The following is a 21,395-nucleotide window of genomic DNA, read 5'->3' as shown; positions in this document are numbered from 1 at the left end:
TCTTGGGTGAGCAGTGAACAGGCCTTGATAAGCGGACCACGGTGGAAATTCACATTGTCCCAAACAATTATATATTGTGGTAGGTGAGGCCCTATGTGACCTCTCTCATTTTCAGGGATCAAATCCAAATGAAGGGGGTCCAAGAAGATGAGGAGCTTCTGTGTGATGTATGGGCCAAGACTGGGGATGTGAGTGGCCACATCATTCTCAGAAATGGCAGCACACATAGTTATATTGCCCCCTCGCTGGCCTGGGACATCCACCGTGGCCCGGTGGCCAATAAAATTATGGCCACGTCTTCGGCCCTTGGCCAGGTTGAAGCAAGCCTCATCCACATACACGAGTATGTGAGAGGTATTGTTTCCTTTCAATGGCATTATTCTCTACAATAGAGTTACCGTAAAAAAGAAAACATCAAATCAGTCATACAGAAGAGTCATACACTACAGTTACAGACAGTTACATAGGAATGTTCAATATACTACTGGCCAGTATTCCAGTGGTTCCAAACCTGGGGTACATGTACCCTATGCAGAGGTACTACAGGGGGTATTTGACAGAAAGGGGAGGGGAAAAATTATTAACGACTAGACTTACTGAAATGTTACAGTAAAACCCACAGTATTAGATAGATTTACATGGGAGGCACTACTGTAATTGCAGCTCTTTGCCCCCTTTTCTTACTGTATTGTATGTTATATTCTTCAAAATAAGGATTATAATGATAATTGCATCATACAAACTGCAGTTTTTAGGCAAAATGTTTATAAATCAGATATGTTAGTCAAATACTTTTATACCTGGATTACCTGGATTCAGAAATCAGGTAAAGTGGGTACTGAAACCAATACATTTTGGGAACCACTGCTTACGGTAATTGTAAAAAGGTTATCTTGATGGACAACCAGTGACTGACTTACATGTACATACTGGTACCGCAGCTCTTTCACTCTGTCAGAGTTCCTCTCAAATGGTACCCTGTAAATTTGCTTCATTGTCATCTGATGCTTCTTCAATATGCGGTCTATTGTGGAGATGCTTATAGAGTTGACATTTTGGAATATGGCATTGTCTTGTAGGATTGCAGTGCGGATCTGTCGCAATGTGATGGCATTATTTGCAATCACCATGTTACAGATCTCTTGTTCTTGTTGTTCATTGAGAAGTTTTCCTCGGCCACCCGTGCCAGGTTGTCGTCCAATCCTAGACATAGAATTCAAAGGACAACCATAAAAGCATTAAATGGAGCATGCTGGAAGCAACTATTATAGTTATACCAAAAGAAGGCAAGGACCCCTTAGACCCGGCAGCATATAGACCAATTTCCCTTTTATGCTCCAATGCCAAGATAATAGCTAAAGTTTTGGCATCGAGGCTTAATAGGTACATCTCAAAAATGATTCATCCAGACCAAACAGGATTCATTGCCAATAGATCTACTAGTATGAATATAAGAAGGACTTTTTTAAACTTACAAACTCCGACGGAGACTGAGGGGACAAGAGCTGTATTGTCACTAGACGTGACCAAAGCTATATCTGGAGGGTGTTGGGAAAGTTCGGAGTCGGCCTGAAATTTACTGGCTGGATAAAAATGCTTTATGATAACCCCAGCGCCAAACTTAGAATTAATAATGAATTTTCAAATAAGATACTATTGGAAAGGGGGACGAGACAGGGGTGCCCATTGTCGCCCCTGCTCTTCACCCTAGCGATGGAACCACTCGCGATTGCCATCAGGTCAAGTACCGAGATAACAGGATTCCAAAGGAAGTTGGGAGATGAAAGAATTGCGTTATATACCGATGATATTCTCCTATACCTGGGGGATACGGAACAGTCACTGGTAAAGGCAATGAGTATAGTAGAGGAATTTGGTAGTTTTACGGGACTAGAGATAAATTGGGAAAAATCTGAGTTATTACCGGTAGATCCAATCGGTGAAATTGAGGCACTGGGAATGCCACAATTGACAGTGGTGGATACATTAAGATATTTGGGGATATTGGTGTCCAAGATCCCAATCAATATATAGACAAAAACCCTCTATCAGTGACTGGCAGATGCAGCTTAATTAAGATGATTTGGCAGCCACAATTGCTGTATATAATGCATAACTGCCCCGTTTGGATATGTAGAAAATGGTTCAATAAAATCGAATCGCTTTTTAGAGAGCTAATTTGGAGAGGGGGTCAACCTAGGATTCGAATTCGTACATTACAGCTCCCGGTAGGGGAAGGAGGTCTGGCAGTTCCTCACCCTGAGAGTTACTACTTATCGGCACAACTGCAACAACTAATAGGATGTAATATCCCGGGGGGGGGGGGGCACCCCTAACTGGAGAATAATGCTGAATGGGGCGGTACACGACTCTATTATTGAAGTATTAGAAGCAGACGCCTTCAGATATAGAACCCCAACAATAAGAATGATAACTAAAATATGGAAAATGGTCAAAAAACTGATGAGCTATACTGGGTTTACTGAGTACACCCCGCTGTGGAATAATATTAACCTACAGGAAATACTCCAGATAGGAAAGGTGGGGGAATGGGAAAAGCATGGCATAAAAAGGTTGAGACAACTGTATAAGGGAGAAGGATATAGGAAGTTCCTGGATCTGCGGGAGGAATTCAATATCCCGCAACACTCATTCTTTACCTATCTTCAGGTAGGGCACGCCCTTGAAGCCCAATTCAGGACACAAACTCTAGTGTGGAATGAAACGCCTCTATTTCAAAACCTAGTTAAAGTTGGCCCAACAAAGGGTCTCATATCTGAAATATAGGGACAGATAATCAAAAAGATCAACACAGGGTCAAACCTCCTCAAAGTAAGAGAGATGGGAGGAGGATATAGGGGAAATATCACAGGAGCAGTGGAAGAAAATCCTGGAGATGGGATCGAAGGTTTCAGTTTCACCCCCCCAGAAAATCTCCCACCTGATGCTGATAAATAGAGCATATTACACCCCTAAGCGCCTATTCAAGTATGGTAGAAGACCGTACGACAAATGTCCCAGATGTCAGGGGACTGGAGACCTAGTGCACATGTTTCGCTATTGGGATGGAGTGATCAGCACTCTGAGAGATACATTTGAGGCACCGTTGGAGGTGGAGGCCACACTATGTGTACTGGGCTACAGGAAGGAACGAGAGGAGAAAAGAAGTATTACACTAGCAATATTGAGATGTTTGTTTCAAGCCAGAAAATTAATAGCTATGAGATGGCAGGCGACAATGCCACCGACGATAAGAGAATGGACTAGGATAATAAACGAGTCAATTTGTAAAGAAAGAGCAGCTTATATAAAAAGAGGTAATCTGAAAGGCTTTGAGGAGATGTGGAAGCTATGGTTGGAAAAAAAGGGTGCTTCTATATAGGGAGGAAGAACTACAGAAGATAGGGGAGAAGGGCAGGGAAAGGAAGGGGAAAGAAGAGAAAAAGGGGTCTTAAACTATACCAGTGTGAACCCAGCTGTAGGAATTCTACACATTGCTCTGTAGCAGGATGGCGGTCAAAAAACACAAAGGCGGCTCTGTTGTCACAATAGTGCTGAGTCACAGATGAGTCTCCAGGGCACTTTTTTTTTTTCTCGCACCTGTGAAAGGATCCAGATGACTTACAGTTTTTCTCTATTGTTTTGGCTCATTTCTTGAAACAGAAATGACATTCTCAAAACTCTAAGATCATTTGGCAAAACAGTCTTACAGTTTAGCACAACACTATAACTCACGTGCAAAAGCTCATATCTCTCCCAAAACTGTTCACTCATGCTTCAAAACCATATTCCTTTCCCATATAAAGAGTCAGTGCCCCTAAAATGGCAAATATTCTTCTCAATTGCTTTGGCTCATTTCTTGATACAGACCAGACTTTCTCAACTCTCTTGGTGCTTTTGCCAAAATAACCTGGATGGTTCAGCACAACACCATGGTTCACCTTCAAAAGTTCATATCTTTCCCAAAACAGTTCACTCATGTGTCAAAACTAAATTTCTTTCTCATTCAAATAGTCAGTGCCCCCAAAATGCTTCATCCCTTTGGCATTGTGTAAGCACTGCAAGTCAAAATGTTTAGATGTTTTGTCTCTATGGCAGAGGACCATTGAAATATCCCTCATGTCCCCCTTTCAGTCTTAGCCCAGTCCTTCATTGACAATGGTTACTGTACAGTTTTTGTCTAGCTAACTGAATACAATTGTGTATAAAACTGGAAAAAAAAAATATTTTAGGGTAAGAGTCGCCTCCAAAGTTTGACATCACACATTGCACTCATACTGCCAAGGAAAAATTACTTTATTGTATTGTAACCGTTATTATTCACAGACAAAGTAACTTCCATACATCAGAGTAAAAAGAAAATGTAAGGAAATATAAACACACAAACAAAAAACAAGGAAAATTACATTTAGTCTACAATGCTGTAAATAAAGCTGGAGTTTCACAACTACTGTAACATCTCTTCACTGGTCGCTGTCCTCACCCTCCCTTTCCTGGCCACCATCCTCACCCTCCCTCTCCTGGCCACCATCCTCACCCTCCCTCTCCTGGCCACTGTCCTCACCCTCCCTCTCCTGGCCACCATCCTCACCCTCCTGCCCATCCACACGCTGCTGTCTGTCTGGCCACAGATTCTCATCAACATCGCAGCGTATATCCTCCCTTGCGATGCAGCGAGGGAAGAAACAGCGTACATGTCCACTATCCCCTACACTGATCTCCTGTAATATCCTCACAGGCAGCGTCCATTGCATGGAGCAGGGACCTCTAATCTTGAGACCGATGCTCATACACTCTCTACCTCCAAGCGGAGAAAAACTCCTCAATAGGATTGAGGAAAGGAGAGTAAGGTGGTAGGAACACCATATTCATCCTTGGATGAGCAGTGAACCAGGCCCTGATAAGCAGGCCACAGTGGAAATTCACATTGCCCCATATAATTATATATTGTGGTAGGTGAGGCCCTATGAGACCTCTCTCATTTTCAGGGATCAAATCGAAATGAAGGCGGTCCAAGAAGATGAGGAGCTTCTGTGTATTGCATGGGCCAAGACTGGGGATGTGAGTGGCCACATCATTCTCAGAAATGGCAGCACACATAGTTATATTGCCCCCTCGCTGGCCTGGGACATCCACCATTGCCCGGTGGCCAATAAAATTATGGCCACGTCTTCGGCCCTTGGCCAGGTTGAAGCCAGCCTCATCCTCATACACGAGTATGTGAGAGTTGTCGTTTCCTTCTAATGCCATTATTCTCTACAATAGAGTAAAAAAAAGAAAACATCAAATCAGTCATACAGAAGAGTCATACACTACAGTTACAGACAGTTACATAGGAATGTTCTATGCTCTACACAAGTTCAATATACTACTGGCCAGTATTCCAGTGGTTCCAAACCTGGGGTACATGTACCCTATGCAGAGGTACTACAGGGGGTATTTGACAGAAAGGGAAGGGGAAAAATTATCAACGACTAGACTTGCTGAAATGTTACAGTAAAACCCACAGTATTAGATAGATTTACATGGGAGGCACTACTGTAAATGCAGCTCTTTAACCCTTTTTCTTACTGTATTGTATGTTATATTCTTCAAAATAAGGATTATAATGATAATTGCATCATACAGTAAGCTGCAGTTTTTACTGGAATACTACGGTAAACTGTATCATCAATATTGTAGAAAATAAAATATTCCATACTATTCCTTAGTTTATTTTCTACAATATTTTTCTTGTCATTGTTAGTATCATACGTAACATCCCACTGAGGTAAGATACTGTAATACTGTAGGCCTATCACACACACACACTAAATGAATATGTAAATTACTGTAATAAACATATTTGTTGCTCTATGCACAGTGTCCTGTCCTATACATTATATAATTCCATCATTGATTGTGAGGCCATGGTTGATGACATGGTCTATAATTGTGGCCCAAATTTCATCAGGGACAGCATGGTGTCTTTGTGCTCCTCGGCCTCTTCCCCCTATTCCAACACCACGCACCCTTACTCCTCCTCCTCCTCTTCTTCCTCGAACAGACAGTTGCCATTGTTCATTTACTTGGCCAGGTGACTCCATGTGCAGAAATTGTACTGGTCCTGCATCGTCAAGCTCTCTCTCTCTCTCTCTCTCTCTATATATATATATATATATATATATATATATATATATATATATATATATATACATGTTTGGCAGCATTCACAATCATGGACAGCACCTGTCAGGTACAGTAACTAAACATACTGTTATATTGGTCATCTGAGACCAACTCCAACTCCTCCTTCGTTAGTCAAGTTCTAGTTGCACCCGACTGTCAATTGCTGTAATAATTTTATCAAAAGTTCCAAGAGATTCATATATGGTATTCATGGTATTATGTTCCTGAATAATTTTGACAATTGAACAGACTATTGTGCATGTGATGACTTAAACAATGAAGTTTTGGAGAGAACGACCATTAGACTGAAGAAATGACAATCAGTTTAGATCAACAAGATCTATTCAATTGGAAATTGTGCTAAATGTAGGCTACTTGTACTAAATCATTCGAAAGATGTACTGAGACATTGAGACATGTACTGAGACATTTGCAATTTGATGAAATGAATGAGAAATTCAATTCAGTTGTGAACTATTGCCAAGTGGTTTGGAGATTTGTACATGTTGTTTTGAGAATGTAATTTCTGTTTCAAGAAATGAGCCAAAACAATGGAGAAAAACTGTAAATGCACTAAAAAATACAACATGGAGCGTTGATGTGATGTCCTCTACAAATCTTAAACAGGCAATGGGTAGGACCCCCCAAGACGAATTACACCGGCAGGGCAGTGGTGGGAAGAGTCCCGTGGGACATGAAAGGGCACAGACCAATACCATAGGACCAGTCTGGCTATGTAGCAGCTAGTGAGCTATTGAGTTGTTTCTACTGAATACACAGGTATATACTCTATAGCAGTGTTTCCCAACTCCAGTCCTCAAGGCACACCAACAGGTCATGTTTTCAGGCTTTCAATTATTTTGCACAGGTGATTTGATCAGTTTCACTGCCTTAGTAATTACCACAGCCGTTTCATCTGAGGGAAATCCTGAAAACATGACCTGTTGGTGTCCCCCGAGGACTGGAGTTGAAAAACACTGCCCTATAGAGACTATAAAGGTAAAAAAGGTAAAAATCTTGAAGGAATATTTTGGTGGAAAAAAAAAACGCTGGGGAAGAAGTAGAGGGAAAAAGAAATTGAATAAATGTATAAAACTTAAAGGTCTACAGTAGGTGAACTCGATATTGTGTCAATCTCGCTCCCTTTCTCGGCGAGATTGAGCACCTACGAGCCCCATCGCGGGAGCCAGCGCCGAGCTGGCTTGCCGCGATGGAGACAGAGCCGTCATAGAAGCGACGGGAGATCCGACTTGGATTCCCGCCAATTCTACACGTGTGCGGCGTTTGTTATGAATCCTGAGGGGGAAGTCCCCGCCGGATTTTAAATAAAAATCCGGCATGGGTTCCCCCCTCAGGAGCATACCGGGCCCTTAGGTCTGTTATGGGTTGTAAGGAGAGCCCCCCTATGCCGAAAAAAACGGCGTAGGGGGTCCCCCTACAATCCATACCAGACCGTATCCAAAGCACGCTACCCGGCCGGCCAGGAAGGGAGTGGGGACGAGTGAGCGCCCCCCCCCCCCTCCTGAGCCGTACCAGGCTGCATGCCCTCAACATGGGGGGGTTGGGTGCTCTGGGGCAGGGGGGCGCACTGCGGCCCCCCCACCTCAGAGCACCCGGTCCCCATGTTGATGAGGACAGGGCCCCTTCCCGACAACCCTGGCCGTTGGTTGTCGGGGTATGCGGGCGGGAGGCTTATCGGAATCTGGGAGCCCCCTTTAATAAGGGGGCCCCCAGATACCGGCCCCCCACCCTAAGTGAATGGATATGGGGTACATCGTACCCCTAACCATTCACCTGTAGGGAAAATGTCAAAGTTAATAAACACACCACACAAGGGTTTTTAAAATATTTTTTTTTCTGCTCCGGAGGCTCCCCCTGTCTTCTTTATTAGCTCTGTTTACCAGGGGGGGCTTCTTCTTTGACGTCTTCGGGTGGGTGGGGGCCGCCGTCTGGTTCTCTTCCACCGCCGGGGGGCTCGCTTTTAAAAAAGCCCCCACCCCCCGGCGGGTTTCCTCCGGCGTCTTCGGCGGGGGGCTTCTTCTTCCGCTATCCCGACGGGTCTTCTCCGCTATCCGGGGGGTCTTCTCAACTCTCCGGGGGTCTCCTTCTATGTTCGCCGCTCTCCGCTGTTGACTCGGCGCACCCCGGTTCTTCTCCAGGTGTCCGGTGCCTTCTTCCGTGCTGTACGTCTTCTTCTCCTTCCGTGCTGTGAGTTCTTCTTCCGTGCTGTGACGTCATGTTCTTCACTTCTCTCCTTCTCCCGATGTTGACACGCCTCATAGGCCTCACAATCCCATCATGCTCTGGTACCTACCCATGTGATACCTACCCCGTACAGCACGGAAGAAGGCACCGGACACCTGGAGAAGAACCGGGGTGCGCCGAGTCAACAGCGGAGAGCGGCGAACATAGAAGGAGACCCCCGGGGAGTTGAGAAGACCCCCCGGATAGCGGAGAAGACCCGTCGGGATAGCGGAAGAAGAAGCCCCCCCGCCGAAGACGCCGGAGGAAACCCGCCGGGGGGTGGGGGCTTTTTTAAAAGCGACCCCCCCCGGCGGTGGAAGAGAACCAGACGGCGGCCCCCACCCACCCGAAGACGTCAAAGAAGAAGCTCCCCCTGGTAAAAGAGCTAATAAAGAAGACAGGGGGAGCCTCCGGAGCAGAAAAATAAATTATTTTAAAAACCCTTGTGTGGTGTGTTTATTAACTTTGACATTTTCCCTACAGGTGAATGGTTAGGGGTACGATGTACCCCATATGCATTCACTTAGGGTGGGGGGCCAGTATCTGGGGGCCCCCTTATTAAAGGGGGCTCCCAGATTCCGATAAGCCTCCCGCCCGCATACCCCGACAACCAACGGCCAGGGTTGTCGGGAAGGGGCCCTGTCCTCATCAACATGGGGACAGGGTGCTCTGAGGTGGGGGGGCCGCAGTGCGCCCCCCTGCCCCAGAGCACCCAACCCCCCCATGTTGAGGGCATGCAGCCTGGTACGGCTCAGGAGGGGGGGGGCGCTCGCTCGTCCCCACTCCCTTCCTGGCCGGCCGGGTAGCGTGCTTTGGATACGGGTCTGGTATGGATTGTAGGGGGACCCCCTACGCCGTTTTTTTCGGCGTAGGGGGGCTCTCCTTACAACCCATAACAGACCTAAGGGCCCGGTATGCTCCTGAGGGGGGAACCCATGCCGGATTTTTATTTAAAATCCGGCGGGGACTTCCCCCTCAGGATTCATAACAAACGCCGCACACGTGTAGAATTGGCGGGAATCCAAGTCGGATCTCCCGTCGCTTCTATGACGCGCTTGCTGGGATGTGCTGTCACTATTCCAGTGAGTGCGAGATGTCGGCGAGATCTCGGCACCACGTCGCCGAGAATCAGCGCGATGCTGTCGTGCTAAAAACACAATATCACAAACACCTACTGTATGTCTAATATGCAAAGATAATATCAAGACCTTTTATTGATGCATGTTTTATATTACTGTAATGTAATTTGTATATTTTCTTATATGAGGGAGAAAATTAATAAAGAATATAAATTTAAAAAAAAGAATTCAAAGGACAACACTCCATTCGTAATTTATACCTTATGTATTCCGTACAGAATGAGTTACCAATGTAATCGTATTGTTGTTTTACTAATAGTAACTTTACCACAATTCTAATGCATCACTGCACAGTGACTGGAATACTACTGTAAACTGTATCATCAATATTGTAGAAAATAAACTATTCCATACTATTCCATAGTTTATTTTCTACATCATTTTTCTTGTCATTGTTAGTATCATACGTAACATCCCACTGCGGTAAGATACTGTAATACTGTAGGGCTATCACACACACACTAAATGAATATATATATAATTCCATCATTGACTGAGTACATACCTATTTTCCCTGCGAAAGGTTTGATGATAGAGGAGACTGTAGAGCAAGGCACATTAGGTTGCACTCGGCGACCTGCCTCCGCCATTGTGAGGCCATAGTTGATGACATGGTCTATAATTGTGGCCCGAATTTCATCAGGGACAGCATGGTGTCCCTTATTCCACCACCACACACCCTTACTCCTCCTCCTCTTCTTCCTCTTCCTCGAGCAGGCAGTTGCCCTTGTTTATTTACTTGGCCAGGTGTTCAGAAATTGTACTGGTCCTGCATTGTCAAGCTCTATATATACATGTTTGGCAGTATTCACAATCATGGACAGCACCTCTCAGGTAACTAAACATACTGTTTGATTGGTCATCTGAGACCAACTCCAACTCCTCCTTTGTTAGTCAAGTTCTAGTTGCACCCAACTGTCAATTGCTGTTATAATTTTATCAAATGTTCCAAGAGAATCATATATGATATTCATGGTATTATGTTCCTGAATAATTTTGACAATTGAACAGACTATTGTGCATGTAATGACTTAAACAATGAAATGACGCTGACACGTTTTGGAGAGAACAACCATTAGACTGAGAATTGACGATCAGTTTAGATCAACAAGATCTATTCACTTGGAAATTGTGCTAAATGTAGGCTACTTGTACTTAATCATTTAAAAGATGTACTGAGACATTGAGACATGTACTGGGACATTTACAATTTGATGAAATGAATGAGAAATTCAATTCAGTTGTGAACAATTGCCAAGTGGTTTGGAGATTTGTCCATGTTGTTTTGAGAATGTCATTGCTGTTTTAAGAAATGAGCCAAAACAATGGAGAAAAACTGTAAACTGTAAAGAGTGTCCCCCAGGCATAATTACTGATCTGTCCAGTGGAGTGTCTCCTAGCCATACCTACTGATTCGTCCAATACCATAATCAACTAAACTTTACCTGACCTGCATTTTTAGTTAAAGGGGTCATGGTCAGTTGGTACGTAGGCTACTTACCCTACTCACGAGTGTGTGTTTCCACAAGATCGTTTTCCATGGTGACGGGCTACAGTTTACAACCACCTTAGACCCTCTATAGACGTTCATTGTGTTGTTCATCCTAAGGCCCCATACACACGAGAGGATTTATCCGCGGATACGGTCCAGCGGACCGAATCCGCGGATAAATCCTCTCGAGGATTTGCGCGGATTTCCATGCGATGGAGTGTACTCACCATCGAATCGAAATCCGCGCAGAAATCCTCTGGCGATGACGTGTCGCGCCGTCGCCGCGATTATGACGAGGCGACGTGCGCGACGCTGTCATATAAGGAATTCCACGCATGCGTCGAATCATTACGACGCATGCGGGGGATCCCTTCGGACGGATGGATCTGGTGAGTCTGTACAGACCAGCGGATCCATCCGTTGGGATGGATTCCAGCGGATAGATTTGATAGCATGTCCAAAAAAAATCCATCCCAGGGGATAAATATCCACGGAAACAGATCCGCTGGAGTGTACACACCATAGGATCTATCCGCTGAAACCCATTCGCTGGGATTTTTCAGCGGATGGATTCTATCGTGTGTATGGGGCCTTATACTCTTTATGGACTTTTATCCAGATTGTTGTTCTAAATTGCAACTTTTGTTCACTTTAGATTATTACATGCACTTTATAATTGCAGATTTTTATTGGAATATATGCACCTTACAATAGCTGATTTTTTTTGATTAGCACGTTGTTCACTTATTGTTTATGCTATCTAAACCATAGCGTGCATCACTTGTTTTTAGTGCCCTCTTATTCTTATAAAACCCACACAAGGATGGGGGAGCCAGATATAGTATCACAAGGAATATCAAGTTTACTAGGAGTCTCATAGAATACTAGGGGTATCGGGGACACAAGGAGTCTTGGGATCACAATGAATACTTTCAGGAAACACTGGGCATAAACTAGGAAACCTCTCCACAAAGACTCTTCTTTAAACCACTGGAGGCCCTAACACTAGCTGTTAGTCAGGCATTGACTGAGGAAATGAGCCACGCTTTTTAGTGCTCACTTTTGTTGCCAGCGGTTTAGACAATAATGACTTGTGTTGAGTGTGTTGAGTTATTTTGAGGGGACAACAAACTTACACTGTTATACAAGCTGCACCCTCACTATTTTACATTGTAGCAAAGTGTCATTTCTTCAGTGTTGTCACATGAAAAGATATAATAAAATATTTACAAAAATGTGAGGGGTGTACTCACTTTTGTGAGATACTGGATAGATAGATAGATAGATAGATAGATAGATAGATAGATAGATAGATAGATAGATAGATAGGATAGATAGATAGATAGATAGGATAGATAGATAGACCCGGATTCACAAAGCACTTGCGCCGACGTATCTCGAGATACGCCGCGTAAGTGCAAATATGCGCCGTCGTATCTGTGCGCCGTGCCCACAAAACTATAATACGCCTAAAAACAGGCTTCATTCCACCGACGTAACTTGCCTACGCTGGCGTAGAGTGGGCGCATATTTACGCTGGACGCATGTGGCGCTCCCAGTGATTTTCTATTCAAATATGCAAATGAGGGAGATACGCAGATTCATGATCGTACTTGCGCCCGACGCAGGCTACGACTGATGCGCGTAAGTTGTACGTACGGCGTAAAGTTATGCCCCATAAAGGAGGTGTAACTCAGCAGCATCCATGCAAAGGGCTGAACCAGGGAACACAAGCCGGCGTATTTTACGTAGTTTACGTTGTACGTGAATATGGCTGGGTGTAGGTTACATTCACGCCGTAGGCAGTGATCCGGCGTATCTTAGGCAGTTGTCCCAACGTATTTGTGAGCATGCGCACTGGGATGCGTCCACGGGACGGCCCATGCGCAGTTGGCGATACGTATCTGTCTGGTGCTCGGCCCATCATTTGCATGGGGTCACGCCTCATTAGCATGGCTCACGCCCACTTCCACTTACGTCGACTTACACCTTGGAAACCCAGTGCAGTTTTGGGAGGAAGTGCTTTGTGAATTCCATGCTTGCCTCTCTGCGCTGCGTCGGCGTAGCGTAAAGAAGATACGCTATGGCGGCATAAATGTGCGCCAGTGTCTGTGAATCCGGGCCATAGATAGATAGATAGATAGATAGATAGATAGATCTATATATATATATATATATATATATATATATATTGTATGCATTAAAATGCAAAATATATCCTTAATAATAACAAGTTCACTTTTTAATAGCATTTGAACGTCTGACAACCCTAAAATCTGATTTTACAAGTAGAATAAAACTAGGTCAGTGTTAATACTTTATTTAGTGAATTTTATGTTCACTTTAAGCATTTTACTCTATTTTCCAATATCACCACCTCTACTGGCAAGGTACTACAGAAAGCATTGTACTGTAGTCTAGTCCTTTATCTGTAGGTGGGACTTAATCTCAGTGCAGTATAAAATGTAGGTTACATGTTTTTGGCAGAGACCTACACAAAGTTGTATTTCTGTTAAGTAATCCTAGCCCGGAGCACTAATGAAGATGGAGGGATGGGATTACCTTGCAATAAACCCTTGGAACTCTGTGTATAATGATGTCTGACATTTTGACATATTATTCTTTAAAACACCAATGTGTTTTTAAAAACAAATAGACAGTTTGGAATTGCATCTGGGGCATGAGATTGTGTTGAAGGGAAAAGCCTTCTTAAACTCTAGCAACCAGCACCAAAACAAGATTATAAGGATCTCAGAAGAGATGCCATTGATTTTAATCCATAGAAAACAACAGGAAAGAATTTCCTAAGGGAGTACATTGGACTGATAAGTAGAATTTCAGGGGATTTAATCATTGTTAAGGAACAAGACAGAGCTGGTAAAATCTGCTCTAAATTGCTCATATGTGTGGATGTCACTTTCACCCTAAATCCAACAAAAGTAACATATACCGTATTTATAGATATCCAATGCTCCAATTAAATTTAAAAAGTTGGGATATTGTTTAAAAACAAGTAGCTGCATTTTTAGCCACATAATAGGAAAGCAGCTAACATGCACAGTTTTAGCCGGGATTCTCAAAGACTTACGACTGCGTATCAGTAGATACGCCGTCGTAAGTCTGAATCCGCGCCGTCGTATCTTTAAGCGTATTCTCAGTCTGAGATACGCTTCTCTGTTGCTAAGATACGACCGGCGTAAGTCTCCTACGCCGTCATATCTTAGCTGCATATTTCCGCTGGCCGCTAGGGGCGTGTACGTTGATTTACGCCTAGAATATACAAATGACCTTGATACGTTGATTCACGAACGTACTTGCGCCCGATACGCTGTTTACGTAAGGCGTTTTTCCGGCATAAAGAGAAACCACCAAAAAGATGGCGCAGCCCATGCAAGGTATAGACGACCGACAGCCGTCGTATTTTACGTCGTTTGCGTAAGCGTACGTGAATGCGGCTGGTGCTTAGGTGACGTTCACATCGAAAGCATTGAGTATTTCCGGCGTGATTCTGAGCATGCACATGCGCCGTACGAACGGCCTTCATTTACATAGGGTCACGATTCATTAACATACAACACGCCCCCTACCTGCCTATTTTGAATTAGGCGGGGTTACGCCGGGCCATTTGCGCTACGCTGACGTAACTTAGGAGGCAAGTGCTTTGTGAATACAGTACTTGCCTCACTATGTTACGTCAGCGTAGTGCAAATGGGATGCGCTACGCCGACCTAAAGAAGCGCCACTCTACCTGAATCCGGCTATATATCTCCAGTAGCCAACACTCTTGCATATTACAAGGGAAATGTACATGATTGCCAATGGTATATCATATATGGGCAAAAGTTCTCCACCTGCCTGTCATGCCTAAGCAATTAATAGACCCCCTCCAAATAATGGAGTGTTTCCATTGAAGGGTACTGTTAATGTATATATGTATGTGTACAAATGTTTTTAAATTTGGAATTAGTAGAGAAGGATTAGAAAGAACCACTTTCATTGTTTTATTGCTGCCTGTGCCTCTTCATCCTCTCTACTCACCTGGACTGAAAGTAGCGGTGAATCAAAAAATATGAGCTTTACCAGAACAGGAATATAGCTGAAATCTTTCAGTGGGGACACGTTTCATGGTGACAAATAAGAAGAAACCTGCCCCCCACATACATAATTAAAAAAAAATGTGTGTGAACATGCTGTACTAAAAAAAAATGAAATACAAATCTGTGAAAACAAAATTTAAATATTGTTATACAAATCCATCATCAAAAATATGTGGATATGTGTGATTCAAAATAACTTTTAAAAAAACAAATAGTATATATTACATGTAAAAAATAGTGATAAAAGAGTGATAAACAAAGAAAATCCCAAAATGGTGCCAAATCATGTTTCTCTTTCGCTCATGGACGGACACAGCTTCAAATAATCTTGACAGCAGGGTTATGTTCCGTCTATCAGGAGAGGACTAGGCAGACATGTTAAATGGTTAAAAAACATGTAACTGAGGAAAGCCAAACAGCCCTTGCCAGGGGGCGGGCCCTCTGGTCATAACCCCTCACCCGGCAGTCAGCAGCTCAGTTTTTTTCTGCCTAGCATAGGAGAAGGATCTGGCCCATCCTGGAGAACTTTTATTTTTATATTTTATTTTTTGATCCTGACTCTGAGATGTACTATCAACTGCCGGCTGGGTGACAGGCTGGATAATATATATCCTTGTAGTCTCCCCAGTCTGGCCATCGAGCGTGAGCAGACCTTTAGCTGGGCACAGGGTCAGCCACAACATACCCCATTGCTCCCGGGGTGGCCGGTGAGCTATATGCTCCGGGGCACACTAATGACCGGGCTACTGCTGTCCGTGTCATGGTGGGCCAATGCTGACAGCCACTCCATACTGGTCAGCGGTGAGTCTGTCGGGAATGCATCCAGCGGTCCCCGCGGGACGGGTAAGTAGAGTTCCTCCTGTCCTGGCAGGATGGAGCAGCTGGGCATTCCTGGGGTGGTTGTTTAGGGGGTCTCTTGCCCTCCCTTTTCTCTCCCCCATCCCTTCCCTCCTTCCCAAGCTTTGCTGGGCCTGCTGTTTACCGGGGGTCCCTGGGGAGGCTCCATGTCCTGAACTAGGGGCTGCGCACTGTGTGGGGGTCCGCTAATGGTGTAGGTGGTCTGTCAAAAGGGGGGCCTCCGCTCTGAGACTCTGCGTTTGTGGCCTTTCTTTTACCTCAGGGAATCGCTCCGGCGCCATTTTCTTGTACCCGCACTGTATCTTTTACAATACAGCTGACGGACATTTTCTTGTAGCCACGCTGTATCTAATGCTACTACTCCCGGCAGACATTTTCTTGTAGCTCGCGCTCTTTTTTCATGAGACGAGCGGCAGCCATTTTGATGTGGTTTTAGCACTGGTTTTGGCCTCTGGCACTGAAATGGCTCATTCTGAATGGCGTGAATGGCAGATCACCTCAGAGACTACTCAGGGACCTCAGAGACTACTCAGGCACACACTGTACAGAGAGTAAGAGCGGACCACAGCACTGAGCAGTGCCCAGGTCGGGGCAGTGAGTTCCTCGCTTGACTCCCGTGAATAGGCATTTTATATAATCGCGGACTGCCTTATAACTACCTATTGCACCAATATCACTGTTAATGTTGTGCCACCTATGTACCTGTGAATGTCAGTTACTGTATTTTGTACTGTAATGTATTTTATCTGTATGCTTTTTTTCTTCTGTTTCATTTCCTTTTTGGAAAAAATAAAACTTATATTTGGAAAAAAATACAATAGAGGAGGATGTGGTGATCGCCAGTCAGACTCTTCAGGAGTTTGGTTGGGTAATGAACCTACAGAAGTCGGTGTTGGTGCCGACTCAGCGCCTGGAATACCTGGGCTTAATTCTGGACTCCTCAGAGGCGAGAGTTTACCTCCTGTAAGGGGTTAGCTCGGTAGCGAGGTGTGTGACCTCCTGAGTGGGTTCACTACACACTGATTTATACAGAGAGGCAGCCGTGGGTGGTTGAAAAACAAGGGTTATGGTTTATTCTTCCATATTGCTGGAAACAAGTGCAAGCATCAAAACTGCATTAACAAAATAAAACATAAAATAAACCCTGGCCACTTGGGCCGTCTACCTTCACAACACAGGAACCCTACCTATGGCTGTCTGGCACAGCCTACTGCTGGGCAAGACCACTGCTGGTCTTCCAGCAGAAAAACAATTGTCTCTTTTGATTTTTTTTTATCACACAGCAAAAATATCAACAACCACTTCACCCTTCAGAAGTCTTCCTCAGCTCACTGCTCTCCTTAACTCAACAAGCCTCAGGATGCAGCCTTGAGTAGTAATCCTCCTGGACAATTTATAGAGGCCTTAATTTCCTCATTCTGAACAGCTGAAGCTATCCAACGTCCTTAAACCTTTCTGGCTACCTCTGCAGCCGACACCTGATAGTAATTGGTGAATTTTCTAAACAAGGCAGAAATTGTATCTCCCGTCTGTGACAACACCCCAGATTTACCTGGCTTCCTGTCACATACCCCCCTCTCTTGTTTCAACCCTAGGGTTGGGACACAGGTTGCCAGGCAGGCATGTACTTGGGACAAACCATCTGCATTCCCCATTTTAACACCGGGGCGAAATGTGTTACCACAAAACTAAATTCCTGAAGGGCCAGGAACCACCTTTTTATTCTCCTATTGGTCTCCTTGTTTTGTGCCATCCACTTTAATGGGGCATGATCCGTCACCAGTTCAAACTGTCTACCCACGAGGTAGTACCGGAGAGAATCCAAAGCCCATTTTACCGCCAAACACTCTTTTTCAATGGTGGCATAATTCTCCTCATGGGCCTTCAGCTTTCGGGTGAGGTAAAGAACAGGGTGTTCCTCCCCCTTAATAACCTGGGACAGTACAACTCCTAACCCCACATTTGACGCATCTGTCTGAACCACAAAGTCCCATGAAAAATCAGGCAAATTTAAAACTGGCTGACTACATAAGACCTGTTTTAAAGCCTGAAAAGCTGTTTCTGCTTCGGGAGTCCATTTGGTCATGACAGACTCCTTCCCTTTGGTCAAATTGGTCAGGGGAGCACTCTGTGAGGCAAAATGGGGGATACAACGGCGATAATAACCCGCGATCCCCAAAAATGCACGAACCTGTTTCTTATTGGCGGGACGTGGCCAATCCTGAATAGCCTCAACTTTGTTTATCTGGGGCTTGATTAGACCTCTTCCAATAGTATACCCCAGATACTTCACCTCTTCTAACCCAAGGGTACATTTTTTGAGGTTGGCTGTAAACCCGGCTTCCCAGATGGAATCCAACACAGCCGGAACTTTGGTAAGTGTGAGTCCCAATCCTCACTGTGGATGACCACATCATCGAGGTATGCAGCAGCATAGGCTCAATGAGGCTGAAGGGTCTTATCCATAGTGCGTTGAAACGTGGCAGAAGCATTCTGTAACCCAAAAGGCATCCTCCGATATTGAAAAGATCCTTCTGGAGTTACAAATGCTGTTTTTTCCCTGGACGACTCCGAGAGAGGAATTTGCCAATAACCCTTGGTCAGGTCTAACATCGTCATGTACCGGGTAGTGCCTAGGCGATCAATCAGTTCATCTATGCGTGGCATAGGATAGGTGTCAAACTTAGTGATTTTATTCAGGCGGCGAAAATCATTACAAAACCGCTGACTTCCATCTGGTTTGGGTACTAAGACAATGGGACTGGACCAATCACTATTTGACTCTCCTATCACCCCTAGCTCAAGCATTTTTTGTTACTTCCTGGCGAATTGCCTCTCGCCGGGTATTTGGAATTCAATAAGGCTTCAACTTGACCTGGTGTGGTGATAATGTCATGTTCAACCCCGGAGACAAACCTGGCAAGTCTGAAAACTTCTCGCTATTTCAGAGCACAAACTCTTTAGCCTCCTGTTGCTGAGTTTTGGACAGAGTTTCCGCTATCCCAACTTTAGGGACAGCCTGATTAAACGGAGCAGAAGATCGCGTAGTCTTAGCGATCAAGGACTCTCTATCCTTCCATGGTTTCAACAAGTTCACGTGATAGAGTTGCTCAGGTTTTCGTCTTCCCGGTTGGCTAATTTTATAATTCCCCACCCCCATTTTCTCCAACACTTCATAGGCACCCTGCCATTTGGCTAGGAATTTACTTTCGACCGTGGGGACCAGCACCAACACCCTATCACTAGGTGCAAAGGAACGAACCTGGGCCCCACGATTGTAAATCCTTTGTTGAGCCAACTGGGCTTGGGCTAAATGGACCTTCACAATCGGCATCACTTGGGCAATTCTATCTTGCATTTGTGCCACATGTTCAATCACACTTCGATGAGGGGAACTCTCACTCTCCCATGTTTCCCTGGCAATGTCCAGTAGGCCCCGGGGGTGCCTCCCATACAATAATTCAAATGGAGAGAACCCTGTGGACGATTGGGGAACCTCTTTTATGGCAAAAATCAGATAAGGTAGCAGATAATCCCAATTATTTCTGTCTTTATCCACCACCTTCCTCAACATTTGTTTTAAGTTTTTATTAAACCTTTCCTCTAACCCATCTGTTTGAGGGTGATAGACGGATGTACGTAATTGGGTCACTTTCAGGAGTTTACAAAGTTCTCTAGTCACCCTAGACATAAACGGGGTGCCCTGGTCAGTTAGGACTTCCTTAGGGAGACACACACGGCTGAAAACCTGAAATAAGTCTTTAGCAATGGTTTTAGCAGAGGTGTTTCTGAGAGGAATCGCTTCTGGGTAACGGGTGGCATAGTCCATTATTACCAAGATGTGCTGGTACCCTCTAGAGGACTTCAGTAAGGGGCCAACCAAGTCCATGGCGATCCTCTCAAAAGGGACCTCAATAATGGGCAGGGGTACCAACAGACTGCGGAAATGTGGCATGGGTGCAGTAATCTGACACACTGGACAGGAAGAGCAGTACACTTCCACTTCCCTAGTGATCTCAGGCCAATAAAACCTCTGGGTGATTCTCTCCCAGGTTTTTTCTGCTCCCAAATGTCCCCCAAGAATGTGCTCATGGGCAAGTTCCAACACCATCTTGCGGTACGCTTTAGGCACTACCAGTTGCTCAATGGTGTCCTCTATCCTCTGTGACACTCTATATAACAGGTCCCTTTCAATAATGAAGTAAGGGAGGGCAACCCTCTCGTCAGGGCTAACTAACTCCCCATCTATCTTCACTACATTCTCCCGGGCTCTTAGCAATGTGGGGTCCCTCAATTGCTCAATGACAAATTTTTCTCTGTGCACCTCAAGTTCATCAAACCCTATCGGCCGTTGTTCCTCTTCTGAGGTAGCCGGCTCCTCCCTAGGGACTGGTGTTTCCCCTGCTAAGACTGAGAACGGAAACTCAGGAGAATCCTCACAGTTAGAGGATTCTGGAGTAGATGGTTCCGGCTCAGAAGAACCACTTACTGGGGAATCTGGGCAATCCCAGAGTTCCCAGAACTTTGGGAAATCCCTTCCCACAATGGCGTCATGTGGCAGTCGGGGAACTAGACCCACTTGGTGACACAAGTTACCGAGGGAGGTTTCAAAGGAAACCGTAGTCACCGGATATTCTCGAGTGTCCCCATGTACACAAACTACAGCCATTTTCCTAGGATGTAAGGTTTTTCCCACCACTAGATCACTTTTCACTAAGGTGACCAGGCTACCTGAATCCAACAATACCGCAACATCTTTACCATTCCTTGATGCAGTCTTACCTATAGGTGGGGAGGGTCTGGTCTTGGGGTGGAAAGTCTGTGCGTCTCTGGTGGAAAAGGACATATTCTCTGTTGTTAGGTACCTTTTGACCAGGTCTATAAGTTTGTCTGCGGTTTCCGGACCACCATGGTTCACCCATTTCTGCAGGGTATTAGGAAGAGACCTAAGAAATTTGTCCACGAATACTCGCTCCAAAATTTTTGGTCCGGACAGAGTTTATGGCTGCAGCACCTACCACAACATCTTTACCATCTAAGCACATTCTACATAAAGGTTTCTCATTCCCCTTTACTGCAGTGCATGTGGTTGCAAAAAGGAACTGTCGTCTCTCTGTCAGAAAGTCACACTGCATGGGTTCATCAACTGCTGGGCAAACCGCTGCTACATGTCCCTCTTCCCGGCAACGGTAACAAATCAACCTTAATTTTGGGTTTACTTTAACTGCCCGCATTCTCCACCATGTGTAAGGGGTTAGCTCGGTAGCGGGGTGTGTGTGACCTCTTGAGTGGGTTCACTACACACTGATTTATACAGAGAGGCAGCCGTGAGTGGTTGAAAAACAAGGGTTATGGTTTATTCTTCCATATTGCTGGAAACAAGTGCAAGCATCAAAA

The sequence above is a fragment of the Rana temporaria genome, chromosome 1 (assembly GCF_905171775.1).
Source record: "Rana temporaria chromosome 1, aRanTem1.1, whole genome shotgun sequence".
NCBI lineage: Eukaryota > Metazoa > Chordata > Amphibia > Anura > Ranidae > Rana > Rana temporaria.
This window is presented reverse-complemented; position numbering follows the sequence as displayed.